At 35.5% G+C, this 26561-nt stretch overlaps 1 pseudogene; it reads right to left on the bottom strand.

The window, feature by feature from the left end:
• Positions 1-5706: 5706 nt before the first annotated feature.
• On the bottom strand, positions 5707-7218 carry LOC105544810 (annotated as a pseudogene).
• Between the last annotated feature and the right edge of the window lie 19343 nt (positions 7219-26561).

Genomic DNA, 26561 nt, shown 5'->3' with positions numbered 1-26561 from the left:
TATATTATATCCAGAATTGGTGGGTTCTTGGTCTCACTAACCTCAAGAATGAAGCCGTGGACCATCGTGGCAAGTGTTACAGTTCTTAAAGATGGTGTGTCCAGAATTTCTTCCTTCTGGTGGGGTCGTGGTCTCGCTGGCTTCAGGAGTGAACCTGCAGACCTTCGCGGTGAGTGTTACAGCTCTTAAAGGTGGTGCCTCTGGAGTTGTCCCTTCTTCCCAGTGGGTTCGTGGTCTCCCTGGCTCCCGGAGTGAAGCTGCAGACCTTCGCGTTGAGTGTTACAGCTCATAAAGGCAGCATGAACCCAAAGAGTAAGCAGCAGCAAGATTTATTGCAAAGAGTGAAAGAACAAAGCCCCCACTGCGTGGAACGGGCCCCGGGGGTTGCCACTGGTGGCTGGGGCAGCCTGCCTGCCTTTATTCCCTTATCTGACCCCACCCACATCCTGCTGATTGGTCCATTTTACAGACAGCTGATTGGTCTATTTTACAGAGAGCTCATTGGTCCGTTTTGACAGAGTGCTGATTGGTGCGTTTACAATCCTTGAGCTAGACACAGAGTGCTAGACAGAAAAGTTCTCCAAGTCCCCACTAGGTTAGCTAGATACAGAGTACTGATTGGTGTATTTACAAACCCTGAGCTAGACACAGAGTGCTAGACAGAAAAGTTCTCCAAGTCCCCACTAGGTTAGCTAGATACAGAGTACGAATTGGTGTATTCACAAACCTGGAGCCAGACGCAGAGTACTGATTGGTGTATTTACAAACCCTGAGCTAGACACAGAGTGCTGATTAGCTATACATAAATGTTCTCCAAAAGTCCCCACTAGGCTCAGGAGCACAACTGGCTTCACCTAGTGGATCTTGCACCTGGAGTTGCAGGCAGAGCTGCCTGCCAGTCCCAAGCGGTGCCTGCACTTCTCAGTCCTTCGGCAGTTGATGGGACTGGGCTACACGGAGCAGGCGGCGGCACCCCTCCTGGAGGCTTGGACTGCAGGAGCCCACCGGGGAGTGAGGAGGGGGAGGCTCAGACATGGCGACCTGCATGTCCTGAGCCCTGCTCTACTGGGAGGCGGCTGAGGCCCGGTGAGAATTCAAGCGTGGCGCATGTGGGCGGGCAGTGCCGGGGGACCCTGCGGAACTTCCTCAGCTGCTGGCCTCGGTGCTAAGCCCCTCACTGCCCAGGGCCTGCCACTGTGGCCGCCCGGCGCCCGCCGCCCCACGCCCCCAGCGTGGGAACTCACACTGGCCCGCGAGCGCCAGGCGCAGCCCTGGTTCCCGCCCATGCCTCTCCCTCCACACCTCCCCCCAAGCAGAGGGAGGTGGCTCCTGCCTCAGCCAGGCCAGAGAGGGGCTTCCACGGTTCCGTGGCAGGCTGCAGGGCTCCTCAAGCGCCGCCAGAGTGGACGCAGAGGCCGAGGAGGCACTGAGAGTGACGGCTGCTAGCACACTGTCACCTCTCAATATGATGAAGGCTGGTGGATGTTAATATTTATATCTAAAGGTTTCAAGTTTTACTACTGAATTGATATGGCCTGTGGCAGTATAATAGTGAAAGTTCCTCCTGCATTGAATGTATGTTCCTGATTATATCATCATTCTCTCTCCCCCAAAAGAAATTATTTCTCCTCCACAGTACTTTATGACTGTATTTTGTTACAGTATTTCAGATAAATTTGTGAAGGTGCCTAACTGCTTTGCTAACATATAAAATTATTAAGAATATAGATATTTCTTACTCTAAAATGGTATTCACCTACAACACTCATCATAGTGCTTTGAGCAGTTTCACCTTTAATAAAGTTTTAATAAAATTTTCATTTGTGATCACCTCATTTCCAAATAAACCTGACATAAATAGAAAAGGTCCAGTGAAGGACAATGAAAAGGATTGTAATCATGGGTAATACTACAGGAAGGTGCTCCGAATGAGGGGGAGATTAAAAAGACTAGACTGAATTGCTCCAAAGAAATGAAAGGGAAAAGGTGGTAAAATACAGGCATATTAAGTCAAGAAGTGAATAAAATAGATACACAGAAATTTTACTTTTGTACCCTTGCTAACAATTCAAGGACAGTGGATAAAACCAGAGTGCTTAAAATACAAAAATAAAGGTCTTCCTTGGAATAAATCGACAAAAAGTAGTTTCAGTGTTTCTATCTGGTCCATTGCTAACTGAAAAACTAAATCAACTCTGTGCTTCCATTTTTCAATTTTTTTTTGTATAAAAGAGTGTTAAATATTAAAAAACTTTAGAGATTATTGTATTCTAAAAGTTTTCCATTAAAAAAAAAATTCATGCTCAGACAGCTTTGTTACTCATATGCTTTTATAACTCTAATTAGTTGGAGTCCTCTTTCCAGTGTTCTTATGTCAGAGGTCTTTTTAGTATTCTATGGGTAACTTCAGAGCAGTCATTATATATCGTAATTCACATAGTTAATGTACATGTATATGTAAATATATGAATATACCATTAGTATGCATGGTATATTCTATATCCACACAAATATATTAGATAAAAAAAAGTTTAACGTGGGCTTAGGTTTATATTTTAACACTTTTTAGTGCTTATCATTTTATTTCAAGGTATTAAGTAAATACACTAATTGTTTTTTATCAATTCAAATACAAAATTATTGATATAAACTCGTATATTTATATATATTTTAAACATATTTAATGTAGAATACTGATAGAAAATATATTGTTACTAAAAAAGTAAATATTTTTTATTCTCAAATAAGCAATGAAATGAACAATGAATGGGCACCATGCAGTCCTTCTAAAGTTTTTCATATCCATTAATTTTTGACATTTTCTCACATTTTCTTAGTATTAAATTTAAATTCTTATCATTATTAAGCATGCTTCAGCACCTTGATTTCCCAAGTTAATGGTTTTTATAGAAAACTTTCTATTATTTCCACATCATAAATGAAGAATATATTTACAGTAAAATCTGAACTGAAGGAAATTACAAAATGGCCTACATTAAAACATAGTACATAGCCTCAGAGACTATATTAAAAATCTAGTGTAGGCAGTCCTATAATTGATTTTCCTAAATGTCTCTTATTGTTCTTTTGACTTTCAAGTTTTCTAGTTCCCGATTTACTCCAGGTCTGTTTCATGACCCTCTCAAGTGAAGATCAGTTTTTTGCTACACCCGAGTCAAGGCAGTTTCCTTCACATGCTCCTATTAAGAATACCACGTACTTAGCCTTCCATACCAGTATCACAATACATAATAAGTTCTTATTACTTACTTACCATTTGCATACTATGTGATAATTTCATTAGTTCAGGATTAATATCTGTGAAAGTTTGTATAACTAAATGCCTGTCATTAAGAGCTATGCAATAAACATTTATTGAATAACTAGAAAATTGAGAAATAAATGCTCAGTTGTTGCTGCTTTTAAAAATTATTGTTATAGTACTTTCAGGGTAATTAACCCTTGGGTTATGTCTCCATATCTTAGAGTCTACATAGTGGTAAAGTAGTTGTCTTATTGACTCTAACTATTCTTTCCTTCCCTATAAGAGTATTACTCAATCTTGATCACTGCAAGATGTGTCTTGCAGTGACTCCTGTGAAGCACGTGCTTCCTGCCCAACTGACACTGGTGTTGATCGTGTAATTTCTTTTGCCTAGTGGTATGTTAGCAGAAGTGACATTGTGCCATTTCCTTGAAAAAGCCATAAAATACATCACCTGCTTTTGCCATCTCTGTTGCTGTTTTTTTTCTCTATCATGAGACCAAATAGCTCAAATAATGGCTGCTCCTTTGGATTTTATTCAGGAATAAGAAGATGGTAAAGTAGAGCTGAGCAGAGATTTCGTACCTGAAGCCAATAGGGGACAAGATGTACATATAAGAACAGTACATATTATACCCAAGAAATCATCGCCAAGATCAATGTCAAGAAGCTTTCCCTTTATGTTTATATCTACAACTCAGTGAGTTAATTATTCTATGTAAGGTAAGATCAGGGTCCAATTTCATTATTTTGCAAGTGGATATTTCAATTTTCCCAGCACTACCTATTAACCAGACATTTTCTTCATTGCATGCTATTTGCACCTATGTCAAAGATCAGTTGAATGTACAAGCATGGTATTATTTCTGAGACCTCCGCTCTCTTCCATTGGTCTGTATGTTGTTTTTATGCCAGTACTATATAATTTTGATTACTGTAGCGATGAAATATATTTTAAAATCCAGACGTGTGATTTCTCCAGGTTTTCTCTTGTTTTCTTTCATTTTGTATTTAATTTAGATATAACAATTGTACATATTTTGAGGGAACAGTGTGATGTTTCAATACACGTATACAATGTGTAATGATCAAACTAAGGTAATTAGCATATCCATAACCTCAAACACTAATCACTTCTTTGTGCTGACAGCATTCAATATCTTCTCTTCTAGTTACTTTGAAATATATAATTGTTAACTATAGTCACATTGTTATGCAACAGAACACTAGAATTCATTCCTCCTATATTACTACAACTTTGTACATTTTGATCAACATTTCCCCATCCACCCTACCCTCAAACCTTCAAAGCTTCCAGTAAAATGACTATGCTACTTTCCACTTCGATGAGATCAACTTTTTAAAATTTTACATCTGAGTAAGATCATGTGGTATTTGTCTTTGTGTGTGTGGTTTATTTCCATTAACATAATGTCCTCCGGGCTCATCCAAGTTGCCACAAATGATAAAATTTTAGTCATTTTTCGTTGCAGAATGGTATTTCATAGTACAAATATACTGCATTTTCTTTATCCATTCATTTTTTGATGGACAATTAGGTTGATGCCATATTTTGACTACTACAAATAATGCCATATAATAAATGTAGGTGTGCAGATATTTCTTTGGTATGCTGATTTTATTTATTTAGATGTATGCCAAGTAGTGGAATTGCTGGATCATATGGTAGTTATATTTTTAATATTTGGGAAACCTAAATACTATTTTCCATGGTGGATTTATGAAATTTCATTTTATTTATGTGTTAAGGGATAAGAGATATACAAACTTAAAAATAAATAAAAACTTCAAAACATGTATGAGGCAATAAAGTGTAGGATTTTTTTCTTTACATTCTTTTTCTTTCATTTATGATCAAAGTTAAGTTTTTATACACTTACAATTACTTGTCATAAGATATTTTGTAAGCTTCACAATAACATAAAGCAAAAACCTATAATAATACAATAAAAATTTTTTTAAAAATGAGGAATCAAAACAAACTACTTGACAAAGCCATTTAACCACAAAGGAAGACAGTAAGAGTTGAAGAAAAGAAGAAACAACTTACAAAGCAACTAGAAAGCAAACAACAACATGGCAGAAGTAAGTCATTACCTGTCAATAACTACCTTTAATGTAACTGGATTAAATTTTCCAATTCAGAGAAATAGAGTAGCTTAATGGATGAAAAATAATATCCAACAAGAAACACTTCACTCATAAAGGCACACATAGACTAAAACTATAGAGATGAAAGATAATATTCCATGTAAATGGAAACCAAGAAAGAGTAAGAGTCGCTAGATTTACATAAGATAAAATAGATTTTAAGCCAAAAACTATAACAAGAGACAAAAGTCATTACATAATGATAAAGAAGTCAATACAGCAAGAGGATATAATACTCATAAATATATATGCACCCAACATTGGAGCACTTAAGTATATAAAGAATATATCAATCTGCAGACAACATTGCCTTTGTCATCAATTCAATAATTGAATATGATTTCTTTTTTATTTACAGATACATCTGATTCCAATGGAGCTTTGTCAATGTGATTCTTTCTCACTGTACCTGTTGCCTGATGTCCTGTTGAACTGAACATATCAAGAAGTGCAATACTGGTGAAAAAGTTATTGAATACAAAATGATATTGTCTAGGGTTTGCATAAGTCCCTCATTAAACTTATGAATAAGTGATGCACCAACACCGTATTCTTCATATTTAGTATTTGGGTTTTTACCCTGAAAGCAGCAAATATAGTACAGATATGTGGCACCACAACAAAACTTACACCCAAACCGAATGGGCTTTCCCTGAATAAATTGTTTGTTTGCACCCATGACGACCAAAATAAGGAACCATGGGTTCATTAAAGCTGACATATGTCTAATTTGGAACAAATTTCATACATCTCTCATTACGTTTGCTTATGAGAAGTCACAACTTGAAAAATTTGTCCCTTGGATCCAAATTTGCAATGCCAGCAACATGCAAATTAGAAAATTTAGTTTCAAAGCGGTCAGGTCTCATGACAGCAATAACCAGTACATTATGTGCATCTGTTGTTGTTGTTGTTGTTGTTGTTGTTGTTGTTGTTCCCAAAACCTACAGCTTCTAGGAACTGAGATGTAACCACTCGGAAAAATAATTCCCAGAAAATATCTGAATTTGGAGCTAGTCAAGCCAAGATGTACACCCTTACTTCGAGCGTGTAAGTTGGAGTACTTGACAAAGAGTTCAACGACTTCGTCATCATGAAAAAGTTCAAGAATTTCTGTGGAAGTTCTCATTTCGGTGAAGAAATCCTTTGGTGGTTCTGTAACTCTACATGCTACAAGTTGTGCAGTTAGGTCCACTTTTTTCCATTTGCAAACAATTTTTGTCACTTTCCTCCTCCTTGATGGTGGAAGTTGCTGCGCGGTAGCCGTAGATAGATCTTCGTCAGGAGAGTCAAACTTAAGTACGTATGAGAGATCATCTGAGTCAGACTCAGCATCAGAGTCACCTTTATAAGATTTGCAGTTGCGCGCAACAAAGAACCTGGCAGATTATTTACTGTTCCACCTTCTTCGTCTCCTGAGTCCTCATCAGAAACAGGTGCTATAGCATTTCTAGTGGTTTTATCAGTATAGCACTTGCTTCTATGCTGTCATGTGTATTTAAAGGTTATTTCATGTAAACTTAGAGTTTTAGACATCTTGGGACTAAAACGCAAAGAAGTGATTAGTCCTACTGGTAGTGTTTTGCCGAGTGTTCCAAAAATGGAACATACAAAATGTGAAACCCATACCCAATGCAACAATAATAATTTCGGTATTTTCTTTTTACAGCACAATTACTAGTATAGGATGTTGTGCAGTAAAATTATACGTACCTGTCTTTTGATATTGCTTCAAAAATGTTTCCAAAAACTCACATCACTTCTTGACAAGCTCCCAGCATGCCGGTATCTTCAGCAGTGACTCTGTGCGCCTCGTGATAATACGTACCCCCAGGAGGCAGACAAGTGTGAAAAATCAGACCTTGGCGATGACCTTGAGCAGTAGGATATAAATAACTCCCATATGCTTAGCGTTTCAATAATGGAACACTAGGCATATTACAAAGATAAAATCAACAACCCCTTATCTAGACTAAGGAAAAAAAAGGAGAGACAACGAAAATAACAAAATAAGAAATAAAAAAGAGACATTACAACTGACACCACAGAAATACAATGGCTTATTAGAGATTATTATAAACAAATGTAAACCAACAATTGAAAAGCCTATAATAAGTGGACAAATTCCTAAACAGCATTGTTCTTATTACTTATAATTGTTTTGGTTATTTAAAATAACAGGCAAAAAAACAAAAAATAGGTAAGTGGAACTGCATCAAACTAAAAACTTTTGCACAACAAAGAAAATAATGAAAAGGCAACCTGTGGAATGGAATACAATATTTGCAAGCCACATATTTGATAGAACATCAATATCTAAAATATTCATGAACTCCTAAAACTCAACAGCTAAATAAATAAATAATAACACAATTAAAAATGTAACCTGACTTTAAAAAAATGGGCAAAGGAACTGGAGAGCTATTTCTACAAAGAAGACATAGGAATTGGAAATAGATATATAAAAAGATGTTCTGCATCACTAGTCATCAAGAAATTCAAATCAAACCATAATAAGATATCACCTCACACCTGTTAGAATGGCTCTTACATAAAAAGCAGATAAAAAGTATTGGTAAGGGTGTGGAGAAAAAGGAAACTTTGTACACTATTAATGGGAATATAAAATGGTATAGCCACTGTAGAAAATGTGTGTAATTTACTTTAAAAATTAAACTAGAACTACCATATGATCCAAAAATCCCACTTTGGGGTACATATTTTTAAAAATTAAAATTACCATCTCAATAAATATCTGTACTCCATGCTGATTTCGGTATTATTTATGATAGTAAAAATATAAAACAAACTAAAGCTCCATCAACAGACAAATGGATAAAGAAATTGGTATATAAATACAATAGAATATCCAACTGCTGTATTTACAGTGAAATAAAAGAGAAAATTCTTTCATTTGCAATAATGTGAAGGAATCTGGAGGACACTATGCTAACTAAAATATGTCAGAACAAATACATAATACCACTTATATAAAGAATCTAAAATAGGTCAAACTCATAAAAGTGGATAGTAGAATGATAGCTGCCAGGGGCTGAGGGTAGGAGGAAACAGGGAGATATTAGACAAAAGGTACAAAATTTCAGTCAAGCAAGATGAATAAGTCCTAGAGATCTATAGTACAGCATAGTGCCTATGGCTAACAATACTGTATTGTGTACTGAACAATTTTCTAGAAGGCATATCTTATATTAAGTGTTCTTATTATAAATAATAATAAGGAAGGCAAGAGGAAACTTCAGGAAGTAATGGATATATTTATGACATAGATTGTGATGATGATTTCATAGATGTAGACTTATCTCGAAACTCATCAGGTTGTGTACATTTAATATGCACTGCCTTTTGTCAATCACACATAAGTGTTTTTTAAAAAGTAACAAATGTTCTATAAGCCACTGATTTTTAGCTCTTAAAAATGTTACTTCATTATGTTTAATCATGATGTTACTGCTGCAGTCTTTTTTATTGTTTATTATTATATAAACTCTGACTTAAATACAGAATTTAGTACCAAATATTGGATGTCGCGATTACAAAATATTCAAACGATCAATTAACTGCTAAAAAAACCTGAGAATATTTTTTTCAGTTTAGTTTCAAAAATATCATATTAAGAAAGCCGCTCTGCCGTGAAGGTGATACTCTCTCCAGTATATGCTTTGACGGGGCCAAGAAAAATTGGGGGAAGGAAAGGTCGTAATAGCACTAATAAAAAAATTCTAAAATCAGTAGTCCAGGAAGCTATGCAAGGGAGGCACGCTAAGGGACAACTTTCAGTATAAGGAAAACACGTGATGTTTGGCCAGTAGGATTTCAGAATTGCTATGGACCTGTGACTGCTGGGCACTTCCCATTCTTCCTCCTTTGCAATCCAAACTGTTACTGGGGCTTATTCTGTTCCAGTTTTATATGTTCTCTATGGCTTTGTGTGTGGTGGGTATCATGGTGGGATACTCATTATTTTAGCATACAAGTCTTTGAATCAAAAGACATTATATACAGACCTAAAGTAGAAATATCAAGAAATTCTAGATCTTGAGTTGATGCCACAATAGACTGAAATTTTTGTTGTCATTGTTCTTATATTTGTTTTTTTGAGACAAGATCTTGCTCTGTCACCCAGGCTGGAGTGCAGTGGCACGATCTCGGCTCACTGCAACTTCCACTTCCTGAGCTCAAGTGATTCTCATCCCTCAGTCAAGTAGCCAGGATTACAGGCGTTCACCACCACGCCTGGCAAATTTTTTTGGATTTTTAGTAGAGATAGTGTTTCATCATGATGGCCAGGCTGGTCTCAAACGCTTGACCTCAAGCAATCCACTCACTTTAGCCTCCCAAAGTGCTGGGATTACGGGGGTGAGCCATCGTGCCAGGCCAGATGGAAATACTGAGTACTCCTTGGAAAAAATGGTAGTGTGTTTCATGTACAAAAAGCAAATAAGTAAATATTTTTGACCAGTAATACAAATTCATATTACTTTCCATTATTATTTCTCATTATTTATGCTTGCTTCTTGTAAGGTCTTACACACATTCATATACATATATGCATATGTAATATATAAATTATTATATATTTATTGTATATTAATATATATTTTATATAAACCTACTGTCATGTTACTTGCTGTTCCTTCTGTGAAAGGAGTTATAGTTTGTTGCTATCAAGATTGGTGAAATGAATTAAGGTAATGAAATGTGAGCCAAAGTAACAATCAGCCAGACATGAGCTGAAACTTTAGAATGCATCCTGTTTTTCTGTTATTAATCTTGCTCTGTCATGAAACCAGCATGTTTCAAGTAGAAGCTGTTCATTTAAGTTGGGTACTGGAATAGAAAACACATAAAGCAGAGTGTTCAAAGGCTGATAGAGCTTAACAGAACTGCAGCAGCCAAAGCTGACTTGTAGCCACCAAAATACTATGTGTAAATGAAAAGTAAATGTCTGCTGTTGCAGGCTACGAAGTTTTCTGTGCTTTAAGCTACCATGGCAAAATGGAGTGATATGAAACAGCACCATTTATTGGTGAAACTGATACTGCATCCTCCAGGAATAAAAATAATACTTACTGAGTAGCCCCAGTGTTTCAGCAATTGCATTAAACTCTGTGGCTATACAGATTTTTTAAAGACATTATTTTTTATTGTTCATAATAAAATGGATATTGCTGTGGTAGACAAACACAACAGAATATGATAAATGCCATAATATAATTATATTGTGTTTAACATTTGTGTGGAGTCAGAGGATCACCTAACTCCACCTAGGACACAGAATTTTGGAAAGGATTTGCAGAACAATTAATACTTAATGTGAATTGTGAAAATATGCAAGAGTTCAAGGAAAGAAAGAATTGCAGGACAAATTGAAGGATTACACTCTTAGGGAAACATAGAAACAAAAGTTAAAGATGCAACAAAGGTGGAGTTTGTAAATCAACTATAGAAGATTGGGGTTTTAGTAGGCACTGTACAAAAAAGCCAGTCAGTGCCAAATTAAAATGGACCTTTCTCATTGCACTAATGAGCTTGCACTTTGCCCAGTAGGATGAATAATAGGTGGATGAAAATGGATTATAAATTCAGAGAGACAGATAAAAAATGAGTTGTAAAAGTTGCTGTAAGAAATTGAACTAATATCCTGTCATTAGGCAATTAGAGAGATAAGTCTCCTGCTTGCTTGGAGGAGAAGGACCAGTGGAAATTCAGTTTCATTCTGATGAACAAATACTAGTGTTAGCTGAAGAGCAAAGTTGACATTGAGGATACTGCATCCGCTCTGCATGGGTAACCTGAAACCCACCACACTTCTCTACCTCTTGATGGGAAAGAAAAGCTAGAAATTTGCACAACTGAGCCAAAGTCAAGGTCTAGGGAGATGGAGTAACCCTGCAGCCTCTCTAAGCCACATTCTTTCCCAGGGTAACTCTGGGCCTCTGTCCATATCCTGTGATCAGGGTAAGGAGAATATAACCGGTCATTACTAGGGGAGAAGCTGGGTATAAGGAGGTTGGGGGAAGAGAAGGAGGGGAAGAAGCTTTGGATACTGATATCATTTCCATTTTTATTACTTTGTCCACATACTCAATAATTTGGACCTCTTAATCTTTGAAGTCCTCAGCATTCATTCTAAATGTATTTGCCCCAATCAGGAGATAGAAGAAAAACAAATTGTTTCTTGTTCCAGAAGTATGGGTCTATGGAGGAAGGCTTGTGCTACTTTAGTTATAGGAAAGAAACATTGTAGTTTAAGGTTTCTGCAAATAAGTTTGAGGAGAAGTGGTGTGACATCTGTAAAAGCTGGAGATAAACATTCTGCCAATGGCTGTAGCAGTGAAATGGGCAGTGTATCAAACAAAAGGAAAGCCTTGAGCCATTCTTAAGCAGACTGGTATATTCAAAACTCATGTGTATTTATTTGACTTCCTATTTCACAGAAATGTCAAAGGGAGTATAAAGTACCCATCAGAGTAACAATAAAGGGATCAAGTGTCATCTCAAGAAGAACATGGAACATCAAAAACAGGCCAGAAGCGTTTTCTTTCAGCCCTTCGCACATAAGCAGAACTTCCCCAGACACTAGACTTGTTTAAACTAAGAGGAACACGGACGTTCTCATGTTTCTCTTCTGCCATTGCAAGGGGGGAAAGCATCTATTTTTATACAGGCTGACAAGTCCAGGTTTATCAATAATGACAGTCATCATATTACAAACAATGTAGAAGTTTTTGCCAGAGGAATTTATGACTGCTCCAACTTTCAAATAAAAATAAAAGAAATAAAAATCACATTCCCTGTTTTCATAGGAGGAAAAATTATTTATTATTTCTTTCACTGGAAGAAAAGGAATTTTTGAATTTTTCTAACATCTTGTTGTTTATAGCAACTAGAAAGAGAACTAAAAGAGAAGATCTTGAAATAAGAGAGACAGAAAAGAAAGAACTTGAGAATTCCAAGACAATAAGGTTACCCTAGGAGGAAAATGACTGACAGAATAATTAGAAAATAATAAAAAGAACCCAGTAAGTAAGCAGAGCTTTGATGAGGAGACATCTAATTCATTTTGGGAACAGGAGGTCTGGGCTCCCCCAAAGAGAGTAGTGATAAAGGCAGGGACAGATCAATAAAAGATTTGAGACCTGGGGAATGGTTAGCATTTTGATTTGTGGGACAATTTCACTCAGAAAGTTTGTGAGATAAAATCAATATTATTTGCATAAACTGTCATATGTGGAAGATGAGTTGGTCCCGTGACTAAAACTGATGTTAAAAACCACCAAGTTTCTGAGAATATAATTGCAGGATCTTCATAGATGACGACCAGAACTTCAAAATAAGAACCAAGCAAGTATTTAATTTTATACATTTTATAGAAGGGTGTGTATAAAACCTACTCATTTGATCCAGGTTTGTATATATAAGAAGAGTATGGAATATTTTAAAATTAGATTTTATCCTCACAAATCAAATGAGAGTAGAGAAAGTACAGGAAAAAAAAAAATCCATAAAAGAGTCTGATAAAATGATGAACAAGTCTGTTGTAACTAGTGTTTGGTTTTGTGTGTGTGTGTGTGCATTTCTCATTTTCTGCTTCACATCCAGTACCCTGTGAGAGTGAATGCCTTCCAAACAGAGGCCTTTCTTTGGTTTTCCCTGTCAATTACTTTCTAGAGTAGCTACTTGTTCTTTTACCTTCCACAGTAACATTTGCGATTCATGAGTCTGGAGGTTGAGACAGCAAGTGCCTGTCTGCAAGCCATAAATTAACGCTATCTGTATAGAATTCATTGCCCTGCTTTCACACACTCAAAAGGAATAATACTAATAAAAAAAATTGCTGTCGTCTGTGTCCTCTGCTGGCTGCGGTTGATGTGTAATAGCAGGTGCTTCAGAAAGAAAGGCTGTTGGCACTTGTAAAGGCTGGCCAGACACAGCTATGCCCTTTTTGCTTAGGGAAACAACATTGTTTCTTTTGATGTTGGATTGTCAGAAGGGATTTTCGCAGAACAGTTCAGGCAAACTAAGGGGCACAACATGAAAATGATTTCAGAAGTCAAGTTTGACTATAGAATTTGAGAACATCACCAGTCAACAATCACACAAAGAATAACCTCTCTTTGGTCTGTCTTAGAAAAAACCTGCTAATCACAAAAATCTCCATTTGTGAGAGGTATCATTGGATAAATTTATACAGCCCTAAGGCTCTGCATATAATGTATAAATGAAAGCATGTCTATCAACATTATATTGAAATATCTAGGATTAAATGATAGGGTTATGTTTAATCAGATGGTCATTTAAAAATGATAATGTCATCTGCAAAACAATTCTAGCAAGCATAGTAAAATCTTATATTTCTTTAGATTCTTGCAGATTTCAAGGTGCTTTCATTGTTTTATTTGATCCTCAAAAAAAAAAAAACCATGACAAAAAATATTAGACATCCGCTTTTCCCTATGAACAATCAGAGAATCAGAGGCAAAGTGTTCTAGCCAAGTCACATATTTGGTAAGGAGAAGAGTATCCTTATCTGGTATCATAATTTTAGTGCAGCCCTGGGACAGTTTTCCTTACATTAATGTGTCCAAATATTTTGAGATATTCCCAAGAAAATGTGGAGTTACAGTAGGTGGGAGAGAAAGTTGATACCTGTTGTATTCATAGGTTTGACCATGTCTACACTTATTCTTACATCTTCTATCATGATATAGAAGCCCTTTACCTTGCTACATGTCATCACCATTTTATCCCCAGCACAGGAAGAAGTCTCTGGTGCATTAAAGTTTTCCAACACACATTTGCTAAAATTCCCTGGCTGAACAGAGGTATAAACAATAAGATTTATTGCAAATTATTGCTTCCTGAAAATGGTAAAAACTCTGTAAATCCTAGGGGACTACGGAATCAGTTTCCATTTCCCAGTGCCCATTTCCACACCACTCCCCTACTGCACAGTAATCCATGAAAATCAAAAGTAACATGTTCAGAGTCAAATCATTTCTTTGGGGCAGGCCTTTCTGTGATCTGAAAACCACTGACTCAGTAACTTTAGCTATCAAATGCTCAAACACAAAGTCTCTAGCTTTCATTTGATTCTCATGAGACCACTGCTCTCAAAAACAAAAAAACAAAACAAAACAAAAAAAGGTTTGTATCTTCTTGATTCACAAACAAGGCTAAAAGTTATAATATAAATTATATAATATAAATTAAAGTTTTTGATCTGAGTAACAACCACGGTTCCTCATCTGTATTCTAATTTTGTTTTTGTTATACAATAAGATGGTTAATATTTTAGTAGTTTTCTATAAATCTTTAGTAATAATTTCTTTTTCATTTGCAAATCACAAACATTTCCATTTTATTATTAGGGCTAGGTACCTAATAATATATAAACCTTAATAAGTTCAGACAAGAATGGATTATATTAAGTGTTTATACATATGGTCTCAGATACATTTTATGCAATTTACAGTGCTTATTTTCCTGAAAGCTTAATTTTTCATTGTCTTATAGTATATAGTAGGTGCGGTTACACTACTGGTGTGTCTACAGCACATTGATTCCACGTTCCATCACAACTGAATAATATAAATGTGTAAAATGATATTCAAATGTTAAGATATTCTCAATATCACACACAAGAATATCTAAAAACATCTTGCTTGCAAATAATCACAAAAAAGCATTGTGCAAAAAATGATAAACTGATTTTTCCTGTTTCTACTTATGTTTGCTGTTTTCTCTTACCGGCATAATCTTCCTTGTCTTTCTCTTTCATGAATTTCCAATCAAGCACTAAGGCTCATTTTAAATGTCATTTCTCCCAGCAAGTATTTCTTGATTGTTCCAGACAAAGCTAATCATTCCCTTAGTCCTTGTGAGCATCAGCTCACGGTGTTTCAAGCATCCTTACAGCAGTCACTGGTGTGATTTATGTTAAGGGGAAAATCTGCATCCTACTTATCTTTTCGTACTTTTCACCTAACATATCTGCAGACACTCAGTCAATGCTAACTGAATACTTGTTGAATAAATATAAGAAAAATGTGAAATAATTCATCCTTTTTAAGCATGAATTATGTATCAGGTACTATGCGAGGCAGCAAGCCTATACAGATATTGCTCTTAACAGTTGTCAGGTTGTTGTCAGGATTCTTATTAGTCAGAATCCTCAACTTATGCCTCTACGTGTCTTAGAATCTATATCTGAACACTTGAAAGAATAGTTGGAAAATATTGTTTCTTGAGGCCAAACACCATACGTGTTACCTCCTTAATCCCATAAATGCCAGCTAGAGGATCTCTACATACGCTGACTTTTCTTTTTCGCATGCTCTCTCTCCCTAATTATCAGCAATGTGACCCAATATAGCTGCAATGTTCTCCATTTGCATCTTCCCTTACCACTGTCTCTTTCCTCAGCCACCCTAATCAATAACTTTCCTCAAAAAAAGGTTCTGATCAGCAAGTACAAAGGGCATCTTTTACTCTATTTTCTTCAACATCTCTACTGCTTAGTACTGCTGCTTACCTCTACTACTTTATTTTATAGGAATAAACTGTTGTTTTGTTGTGTTTACTTAGCTAACCTTTTCTGATCACTTATTATGGACTGGATAAGTTGTTTCAGGCTGTATACATTCTTGTAATTTAATCTAACAAAATGTAATTAAGAAAATGTGTCTTTATTCTAAAACCTATGTCTACATTTTATAAAGGAAGAAACTGAGGCTCAAATAAGTTAAATAATTTGCTCAAACAACTGGTTATTGGCGGAATTGGGATTCCAACGTAAATCTGCAACCTGATCCCAAACACTCTATATTTTTAAACCACTGCATCATATTGACCCAGCATCTCAGACTACTTCTCTGTCTCTGAATGGGCTGTTCCTTCTTTGTGATTTTCAATTTGGTGAGTCCTTGTTCTTAGTTTTGTTATTACAGTAATGCTTTATATGTGTTCCCCATATTCTTATGACATTATCATTCACATTTAGGCTGAATGGTGAATTTTAGGACATCCATCCAGCTCCTGCTACCTGCTCTGAGTATTGTCTGTCACCTGAAGTCCCTGATGAAAGGTGAACATGACCTTTAACTAATTATAAATGACTTTACCTCCTCGCTACATATGATTTGATAAGAGATAAACACCTGACCTAGTCCTTGCAATGCAGTAGCTTCAAGAAAGTTGTTTCCGTCATGTAAATAATTCATACATAAGAGACTGAGTCATGAGTCCATGCTGCGTAAGAGACAGAGAGTAACCCTAGCTCTTGAATTGTCACATCTCGGGTCATGTCATTTAGTAGGGTTAGGTTCTATATAGTCATTGATTCTATATAGCCATATCAAGCCTATTAATTCCTCCTTATTTTTTTCAGCTAGTTTTAGTAGCCATTGTCTTTTGAAGAAAACCACCACTATAAGAGAGAGAGAAAGAGAGAACTTACTTGCGAGTATCAAACACTTGAAAGTGAGAAAACGTGGAGCAGCGTGAAGTTTCCCTGATCCTAAGACATAAATCTATCACCACCAACTAATAGAGTACAAATCAACTGATTAACCTGCCTTCTGAAATGTTCAGGACTCTAGACCTTGTGTTACATTAAGTTAATGTTTTAGGGGAAGGAAAGACAATAGCCTAATTTATTAGGGGAAAAATCTAGTCTCAGGTTTCTAAGCTAATAGAAATATAAAAATGTGGACCTCACACTTTGCTGGAAAAAAGACACTGTGGTTTGATGTGATACTGAGCCAGAAATCAATCATTTCTCATTCTAAACTAGGTGATGTATTATTCTTGACCCATATTTAAAGGGCTACTGATAAATATTTACAAGGTATTGTTGTTACTCTAAAAGGATAAAGTGACAACTATATACATTCTATTGGCAAGTAGGATCATTCTGGCAGGTTAAATAAGGGCATATGATAGAGGTAGAAACACAACTACCTGGATTCTTCTAGTGCATCCTGTCTAGAAGCTTCCTGTAGATATATCCCTTTGTAAAGCTTAATTAGTGCTGCCAAGCCCCAGAGGATCCTGGGAAACAAGCTAAAACACAGAACAGTAGAAAAAGTCTCTGCATCCCATTCTTAAGGAACACTATATAACACTGGCTCCCTCAGACAAAAAAGAGGCATGGTGCAGGGGGCACTTGGTTGCTAATTGATGAAGCTTTTCTTTTTAGTTATCCTAAAACAGTTACTTGCCATCTCCAAGCTAGACTGTGACTCATAGACAGATCTAATAGCAAAAAAAAAAAAAAAAGCACTGGAAATGGTAGAGAGTCCTGCCCAAGAAGGGAAGTTAAGACAAAACACAGCATATGCACGTGAGCGCCTGTAGACGTGCGTGCGTGCACACACACACAAAAACACACACTCACACACACACACACACACAAACACAGAGGTTTAGCACCCATGGGCACATATTTTCATTGAACCAGGCAAAGCAGAGCCTCTCAGCTCCTTAGGCAAACAAAACCCTGAAGACGATTTTAATGATGTGGGTATTCACAACTGTACAGCGCTCTCCAGTACCCTCTCCAGAATTCCTCTGTTTTAGAGGAATTTGGAAGCACCAGAGACCAGGAGAGCAGTCCTGCTAAATGACCCATGAGACAATCAAATTTTCTAATCACGATTACCTTCCATTGCAGGATGCAGAGTTTTCTCTGAACTGATGCCAAGACTTGTCGCTGACTTCTGAGATCTCTTCTTAGCCCTATCAATTTCTAGTTTTACAATTTTGAGAAAATTTGTGACTGATATTCAGCAACTTTAAAATAAGGGTACCAATAGCACTATGCTCATGAACTGTTTGTAAAGATGAAAAGAGTGAACACATGTATGGTTTTCTGAAGAGCCCCAGCTACATTGTGAGCACATACAGAAAAAGTTGGCCCTCACAGATGAGGAAAGAAAGCACAGGAGTATGAAATATCATGCACACAAGTATTCTGCTAGTAACGTTGGGAATAAAAAGCAGGTGATCTGATTCCAGAAATTATTTTATTGACAGCTTTTCATCACCACATAATTGTATTGTGTCTTTGTTCAAATTGTATATCTGTTGCATTGGGGATGATTATTTTTGTATTTAGCTCAAAGCTTGCAGCATAATGAGAAGCATCTGATCTGATCAAGGACCAGAGGAGGAAAAACGACAGCTGGAAATAATGCCACTTTGCAACTGTGATGCATTATGTGTTGTGGCAGTACATTATCTTCCACTGAGATTGAGTAAGTTCATTTATACTTGAAACTGTAACTGCTGGATCATGTTAGGAAGAGGCAAATTTCAATTTGAATCAAGAGAAAAATATTTTCTAGACAAAGAATGAAATTTGGTAGAAAGATTTGGAAGTGTCTGCCCATCCCATTCTATTTTCTTGTTTTAACAAAAGGAAGAGAGGTTTATTACCCAGGTATATCAATTTTCAACATACAAATGACGACAGAAACCTGGCTCACAAAGATATAAATAAAGTTATTCAAAGAAATAAATGAAGACAAGGGTCGTTGTTTCATGGTCTCAAAAAGATTCATATTCAAGATTTTTCTTTTTAAAGTTGGCTGTATTTCTTATTCTTGGATCCACTGTAAACACTTACAGTGTCCAGTAAATTCCTTGCTTGTTTTATTCATTCTAAGTATTTGTCCACCCTTCACTCTCAAAATTGTCATCTTGGCTCAACATGAAGTGCCACATTTATCCTTCTCCCCTTCTCACTTCCTCATCCATCTTCAGATTATGTGAGCAACTGTAACTCAACATGAACAAACCTGAAGTCATCACGGTTTATGCTAACAGTTATCAAACAAGTCCTAGACTTAGACGAGTGGGTTGCTTACTGGCTCTACCATTTTGTGTTTCTTAACATCTCTGTTTCTCATTTTATAACTCTGAAATGAAGACTAACCACACTTATTTCAGCTGCTCATTTCATGAGGTTTAAATGAGATAATGCAAACAGCAGTGACGTCGTGCTGGGTAGGACCAGAATAAATGCCAGCTACTAGCTGTCATTTACCTCCCTCCTGAATTATGTTCATAGGCAGCCAGTCATTCCAGTTATTCAACTCCTAAAAATTATCCTTGACACATTCTTCATTCTCATGCCATTATATTCAAACAAGCACTAAGTTCTGCTACTTTTAATACCCAAATGCTATCAAATCTGTCCCCTTATTTTTCCTATACTTCTTTAGTTTGGATGCTACCTTGATGTAATTTCTCTTTGCATATTTAGAAAAATTTTAATGCAGTAGCACTTAGATGGTATATATTTGTATACCTTCTCTTTCTAAAGAAATGTTTAATATTTCCTTAGTGTATCAGGAAAACCTCTTGTTTTGAGGGCTGTAAGTAACTTGCATTTTTTGTTCTTTACACAGAGCGAAGTACTTGAAATACTGGTTAAAAAAAAAAAGAAGAAGAAGAAGAAAATAAAAATAATAATAATAAAAAAAACAGTGTTGCATGTCAGCCTAAAAGTATTATGCAGTGTGATTTCTCTTAAGTGATAACAAAAATGATCAAAATAGTCTCCTCCAGGTTTCACCAGTTTATACTCTGGATGATGTTAACACTGGATGATGTTAACACTGGATGATGGCACATTTGTATCCACAATGCACATTGTAATGGATCCAATATAATATTATTAGCACTCATATGCATATTCCTGATTGAAAACTTGTTGAAATGTTTTTATAGGTTTTTAAAATTGTTTTGTGAAATGACCATTTTTTCTTGGTTTATTGTTTTTATTATCAATTTGTATGATTGCTTGTATATGTTTGAATACCTTGGGACGTATGTTGTTATGAACTGAATGTTTGTATTTCAAAAAAAAGTCATATATTCAAATCCTAACTGGAAAGATGATGTTATTAGGAGGTAAAGCCTTTGGGAGACAATTAGATCATGAAGGTGGAGCCCTCAGGAATGGGATTAGTGCCTTTATTGAAAGAGATACTACAGCTTCCCATCTCTCTGCTCTTTGTGTGTAAGAATACAGTAGGATCCCTGTCTGCAAACCAGGAAGAGGGACTTCACAAAATACTGGATCTGTCTATGCCCTCATCTTCCTAACCTATAGAACTGTGAGAAATGTTAGCTGTTCAAGCCACTCATTGCATAATATTTTTAGAGGAGTTATATCTGTTGCAAGAGTTATATCTTACTGTCTTTATTTTTGTTACTTTTTATGACAAGATATTTTACACTTATTTTTGGCTTGCAAAGTTTTGTTTCTATTTCTTTTCCACTTATATAGTTATGATTTTAAATTGAATTTTTAAAATTATCTCATTTTAATTTTTCTTTTTTTGTGGGGGAAGGGATGGAGTTTCACTCTTGTTGCACAGGCTAGAGTGTAGTGGTGTGATCTTGGCTCACTGTAACCTCTGCCTCCTGGGCTGAAGCGATTCTCCTGCCTCAGCCTCCCGAGTAGCTGGGATTACAGGCACTCGCCACCACGCCCAACGAATTTTTGTGTTTTTATTAGAGACGGGGTTTTGCCATGTTGGCCAGGCTGGTCTCAAACTCTTGACCTTGGCCTCCCAAAGTGCTGGGATTACAGGAGTGAGCCACCACCATCAGCCTTTAAAATTATTATTTAAGAAGGTCTTCTTCACTTTAAGATATTTCTAAGTTACATATGAACACATACACACACCCCTAATATACGTATGTGTGTGTATGTATGAAATAAGATATACAGAATATACTTAGTTATTTAATTCATTTTAAATTGACTTCTGTATGTTGTGAAATTTGAACCTTGCATTATCATATATATGTATATAAATGTTATATATATATATATATGGGCTTATTTCTACTGCTTTATGAGTATCGCTGTTTTAATTATTACAATTTTATGGTACATTTTGATATCCGGAAGAATAAGCTCCTTCATTACTCCATGTTTCAAATTTTATTGGCTGTCATTGAGTATTTTTTAAATGCACTGTCTTAACACTTTTCCTTAGCATTTTTATTGAAAGTATATATAATTTATAGATCAATTTAGGAAGAAATGACATGTTGAAGCTATTAAATCTTCTTTCAGCAACATGGCATCTTTCTCTCTTTCTTAGTACCTAGAAAGTTAAATGATAGATTGATAGAATTATAGATAGATACCAGAAAATATGTATGACTTTCATTGTTCAGGTTATGTACATTTTATACAAGCTTCACAAAAGATAAATCTATTGAAATTTTACATTGCTGTGGACAAAATTGTCTCTCCCCAAACCTGTTGTACTGAAGCCCTTACTTTCAATGTGGCTGTATTTAAAGATAGGGCCTTTAAGGAGACAATCAGGGCCTTTAAATGAGGCCATAAGGATGGTGCCTTATTCAGTAAGAGGCTCCAATGAGCTCTTATTCACTCTCTGTTTCTTGTCTTTCCCCATACACATACACACAAAGAGATCACATGAGCACCCAGAGAGAAGGCAGCCACCTTGCATGATAGGAGAAGACGCCTTACAATGAAACCTACTTTGCCTGCACCTTAATCTGGGACTCCCCAGGCTCCAGAATTGTGAGAAATACATTCCTGTTTTTTAAGCCATCCAGTCTGCAGTATTTTGTTATGGCTGCCGGAGCAGACTAAGACATCAATACAAATTTTTCATTACCTTAGCACACATCATTTAACAGTCCTTCATTTTGTTTATTGACATATTCTTTATTTCTTTCTCTTTCTTCAACTTTTATTTTAGAATTGGGGATGCATGTGAAGATTTGTTGCAAAGGAATATTGCTTGATGCTTACTGCCCCTTCTTTAACTTCAGTAATTCTGAACTGCTAAATTCTCTTTCCTTGATTCCTTTTAAAGGAGTTTTCTAGAACTAAAATGCTCTTTATCTTTGTTGATATATCATCCTTACATCCTCCAAGAGTTTCTCTATTATCTTACAAAATGTATTCCTTTCTCCAAACTACACTGCACATTTTACCATTTTATATTATAATTGTATCTTTATATTTTCTTTGCAAATTGTGAGTTGCATACATTTCTTCAGGGTGTGGTCTGTGCTCTATTCATCTTTACATTATTTTTATCCAAAGCAATCAGTTATATGGAAGTGGTTAAATTAATTAACTAATGCATTCATACTTTAATAAGTACATCACTTCCACCCAAGGTAACAGAGTACCAAATATTAAAAAAAAAAAAGAGCTATAGAATATTCAAGAAAGAAGCTATAGAATATTTAAATAAATGACTGTATAGTGTTGAAAACCAATCCCACCTATCATCCTGTTTCTTAAAACTCATATATATTCGTTTTACATGATGTTGAGAAAACAACAACAGCAGCAAAACTAAAAATACTTCTGAATATCAAGTGGCATTAATAAGTTATATAGGAAAGAAAGTTTTACAGGGTTAAACTATTAATTCAAATGATCAGAAAAAGACACTAATGCTAAATTATCTAATGCTGACAACAACAACAAAAAACACAAAAAAAATAATTGTTTACTGAAGAATAATACATATATAAACAGTAAGTTTTCAGTTCTATGAAATATCACAAAGTGACTGACCCATGTGTTTAATAACTAAGTCAAGAAATAGAAGACTACCTCCTTTGCCTCTCAGCTTCTGGTCTCCCTTTCTTGACGTTAACCACTACCCTGACTTAAAACAAATTAGAACAGTTTACTTTTAATTTTTTGAAGTAACATTATACGCAATTATGTACCATTGTGTTTTCATTACCTGATGCGATGGTTAATATTAGGTGTCAGCTTGATTGGATTGAAGGATTGAAGGATGCCTAGATAGCTGGTGAAGTGTTATTTCTGGGTGTGTCTGTGAGGGTGTTGCCAGAAGATATTAACATTTAGGTCAGTGGACTGGGAGAGGAAGACCCAACCTCGGTGTGGGTGGGCACCGTCCAATTGGCTGCCAGCTCTGCTAGAACAAGGCAGGCAGAAGGTGGGATAAGCTGACTTCCGGTTTTCACCTTTCTCCCAGGCTGGATGCTTCCTGCTCTTGGACATCAGACTCCAGGTTCTTTGACCTTTGGGCTCTTGGACTTAGCACCGTGGTTTGCTGCAGGCTCTTGGACCTTTGGCCATGGATTGAAGGCTGCACTATTGCTTCCCTACTTTTGAAGCCTTTGGACTCTGACGGAGCCACTGCTGGCTTCCTTCCAACTCAGCTTGCAGACGGCCTATCATAGGACTTTACCTTGTTTTCTTGTGAGTCAATTCTCCTTAATAAACTCCCTTTCACATATACATATATCCTATTATTTCTGTCCCTCTGGAGAACCCTGACTAATACACTTGCTTTCTATTCTGTTGATCGGCATTGTTTTAGGAAGTTATCTATGCTTTTTTGTCAGGCCATATTATTTACTTTTACTCAGTGTCACTTTTCATTTTATGATCCTGTTATTATTAATTGTTCTACTTCACTGACAGTAGACAGTGAGTTGTTTCCAGTTTCAGACTATAATAATGCTTTATGAACATTATTGTACATGTGTATGTGTGTGCAAATGAGTATGCCCATACATGCATTATGTTAAGTATATACCTAGGAGAGATGTTTCTAGCTATACCTAGAAAATGTGTGTTTTCAGCTTTAAAAGGTAAAGAAAAAGCATTTTTTCAAAGTAATCGTTCCAGTTTATACTTCTACCAGCAATGCCAGCAACGTTTGGTGATTCCAGTTGATCCAAATCCTCCCCAATATTTGTTATAGTCTATCTTTTAAATTTGGCTTTTTTAAGTGCTATCTTACTGCTGATTTCACTAATATTAATCAGGACCAATCAAAATATGTCAATTTTCTTGTATGACTAAGATCACATGGAGAAAGGAGAAGTAAGTAATTCTCTTTTTTTATTATGCCTAAATGACCATTTGTCTCTTTTTTCTATCAAAACAAATAATATTTCTAAATCTTTAAAATATTCATGTAAAAGAAATAAAGAAAATATTATATATTTGACATCACTTAATATAGCTGTTGTACTTTGAATAAAGAAGAACTGATTTTGACAGAACAAATTTGTATTCATAGCTTTGAGAGGATTTTTTTAATATGAGGAATTATAGATTTAGAGTTCGTGACTTACCTGTTCTTGGAATATTTTTAGAGTTATGTTTGTATTCCCAGCTTTCTTCCCTCTCTTATCTGGATAGTAATAGTGTTCTTGAAAGAAGCATGCACTGACAACAACATTGTAACTGGTTTACTTGAATATTAGATGTATATTTGATGGACAATTGAGTCATTTACATCAGTAGACATTTACTGCATTTATCAGAACCCAACCAACACTCACAGAAACAAAATATAGTAATAAATAATAATTAATCTAAGCTGTGTCTGTTTCATGTGTCTTTGCATTACAAGTTTGATGATAACACTGTGAAAAAGAAAAATACAATAACATATAAAACCTGTCACTGACTTCTGCAGTTGCTTGATAAACACATGAGTAGGGGAATCGGTGTGTGTCTGTTCATATATATTTAATGATAAAATGTAATATAAAATAGTCATATTATTTTGTGTTATATTGTACTCAGCCCACAATTTTTTAGCCATTAATATTAATTTCAATAAAACTACAAGTTAGAATTCTGAAGTAAATTTATATTTTTCTAGTAAAACGAGTTTTCTATTTCCAAGTTTCTCTGTCAGTTAACATTCAGACACCAATAGCCACTAATCTTCTGCTTGTAGCCAATGACTCTTTATTTTGCTTTGGTATTCTACAAATAGAGTTCAATTTTTTCATTCTTCTCTAACAGCAATAATTCCTGAATAGTTACCTTACATGTAACACACCCAAACATCAATAACGTTTAAGTGAACCTCTCTGAACAATGTTAGTTGTCTGGTCTATCTAATCAGTACACCTAATATTTTTTAACTGGAAAAGTATTAGAGCACATATACAAATATGTGTTTGAAATCATCTGTTAACTTTAAAGTACAGAATAAGATTGTAAATGCATATACTTAACAACCAGGTGAAGAAAAGAATTTCTCATATACCCTAGAAGCACACTGTTTTTCTTATTAGCATCACCATTCCTTTCTCTACAAAATTAATCACTCTCTCTTTTTTTATTTATTATCCTCCTCTTTTGCTTTGTAATGTTTTCTTTATTTGCGGTTACCACACAGCATACATGTACATGAGTGTATATGTGTGCATGTAGAATAAGATAAATGGGCAATGAGGGAGGTGTTATTAAAAACTGAAAAGATGAACATCCTTGTAATGCAGTGGTAAATTATTTGGTGAAAATAATTTGGAAAACAGATAATATACATCCAAACATCTAGCATAAGTAACAGAGTTTGGAAATAAGCCTGTTAGCAGTATGGTATGTCTTGGTTTTAACTAGCGACATTTGGCCAAATTTTATAAGAAAGGGGTGAATGCAGAAAAAAATATGGTTCAGTTTTCGTGAAGACATGAAAGAGAATAAAGAAAGTGCAATGATTTGAGGACATTCATGTTCGGAATAAGCAACTAAGGAAAAATACAGGGCAGAAAAGCCTTTGAACAATAAATGTCATTAGAACTCAGCTTTGAAATAAAAATTAAATCCAGTGTATAATTTTAACCCTTGTTAAGACCTCTGGCCAGAATCAAATGGTGCCTAATAAATCATTTTATTTCCAAAATAAAAAATAATAACAAATTAGCATGAGCCTGCCCCTTTTTATTTCACATCTTGATAAACATATGGTAATTTCTGACCTTTTTTCAATTCTGTGACTATAAAAATGAATGCCATTATAGTTTTGATTTTCATTTCCATGGTTGCCAGTAAAGGTGACCATTCATCTGTAAATTAATGGACCTTTTTTTTTTTCATTTTTTGCTGAAATTTATGTTAGTATCTTTAGTCGTTTTCTTGTTTCTTAATGATGTATAACATTTTTGTTTACGTTCAGGTTACTTGTGTATTGTCAGATCATATGGGTTAAAATAACTTCTATATTCTATTACATATTCCTTTTCAACAGTTATTATGGTGCCCAATTCTGGATTTAGAACCAAAGTTCTAGAGTTTAGTATCATTGAA

The sequence above is a fragment of the Mandrillus leucophaeus genome, unplaced genomic scaffold, assembly GCF_000951045.1.
Source record: "Mandrillus leucophaeus isolate KB7577 unplaced genomic scaffold, Mleu.le_1.0 Scaffold31, whole genome shotgun sequence".
Taxonomy (NCBI): domain Eukaryota; kingdom Metazoa; phylum Chordata; class Mammalia; order Primates; family Cercopithecidae; genus Mandrillus; species Mandrillus leucophaeus.
The sequence above is the reverse complement of the archived record's forward strand: the minus strand, read 5'-3'. Positions and strand labels throughout refer to the sequence as shown.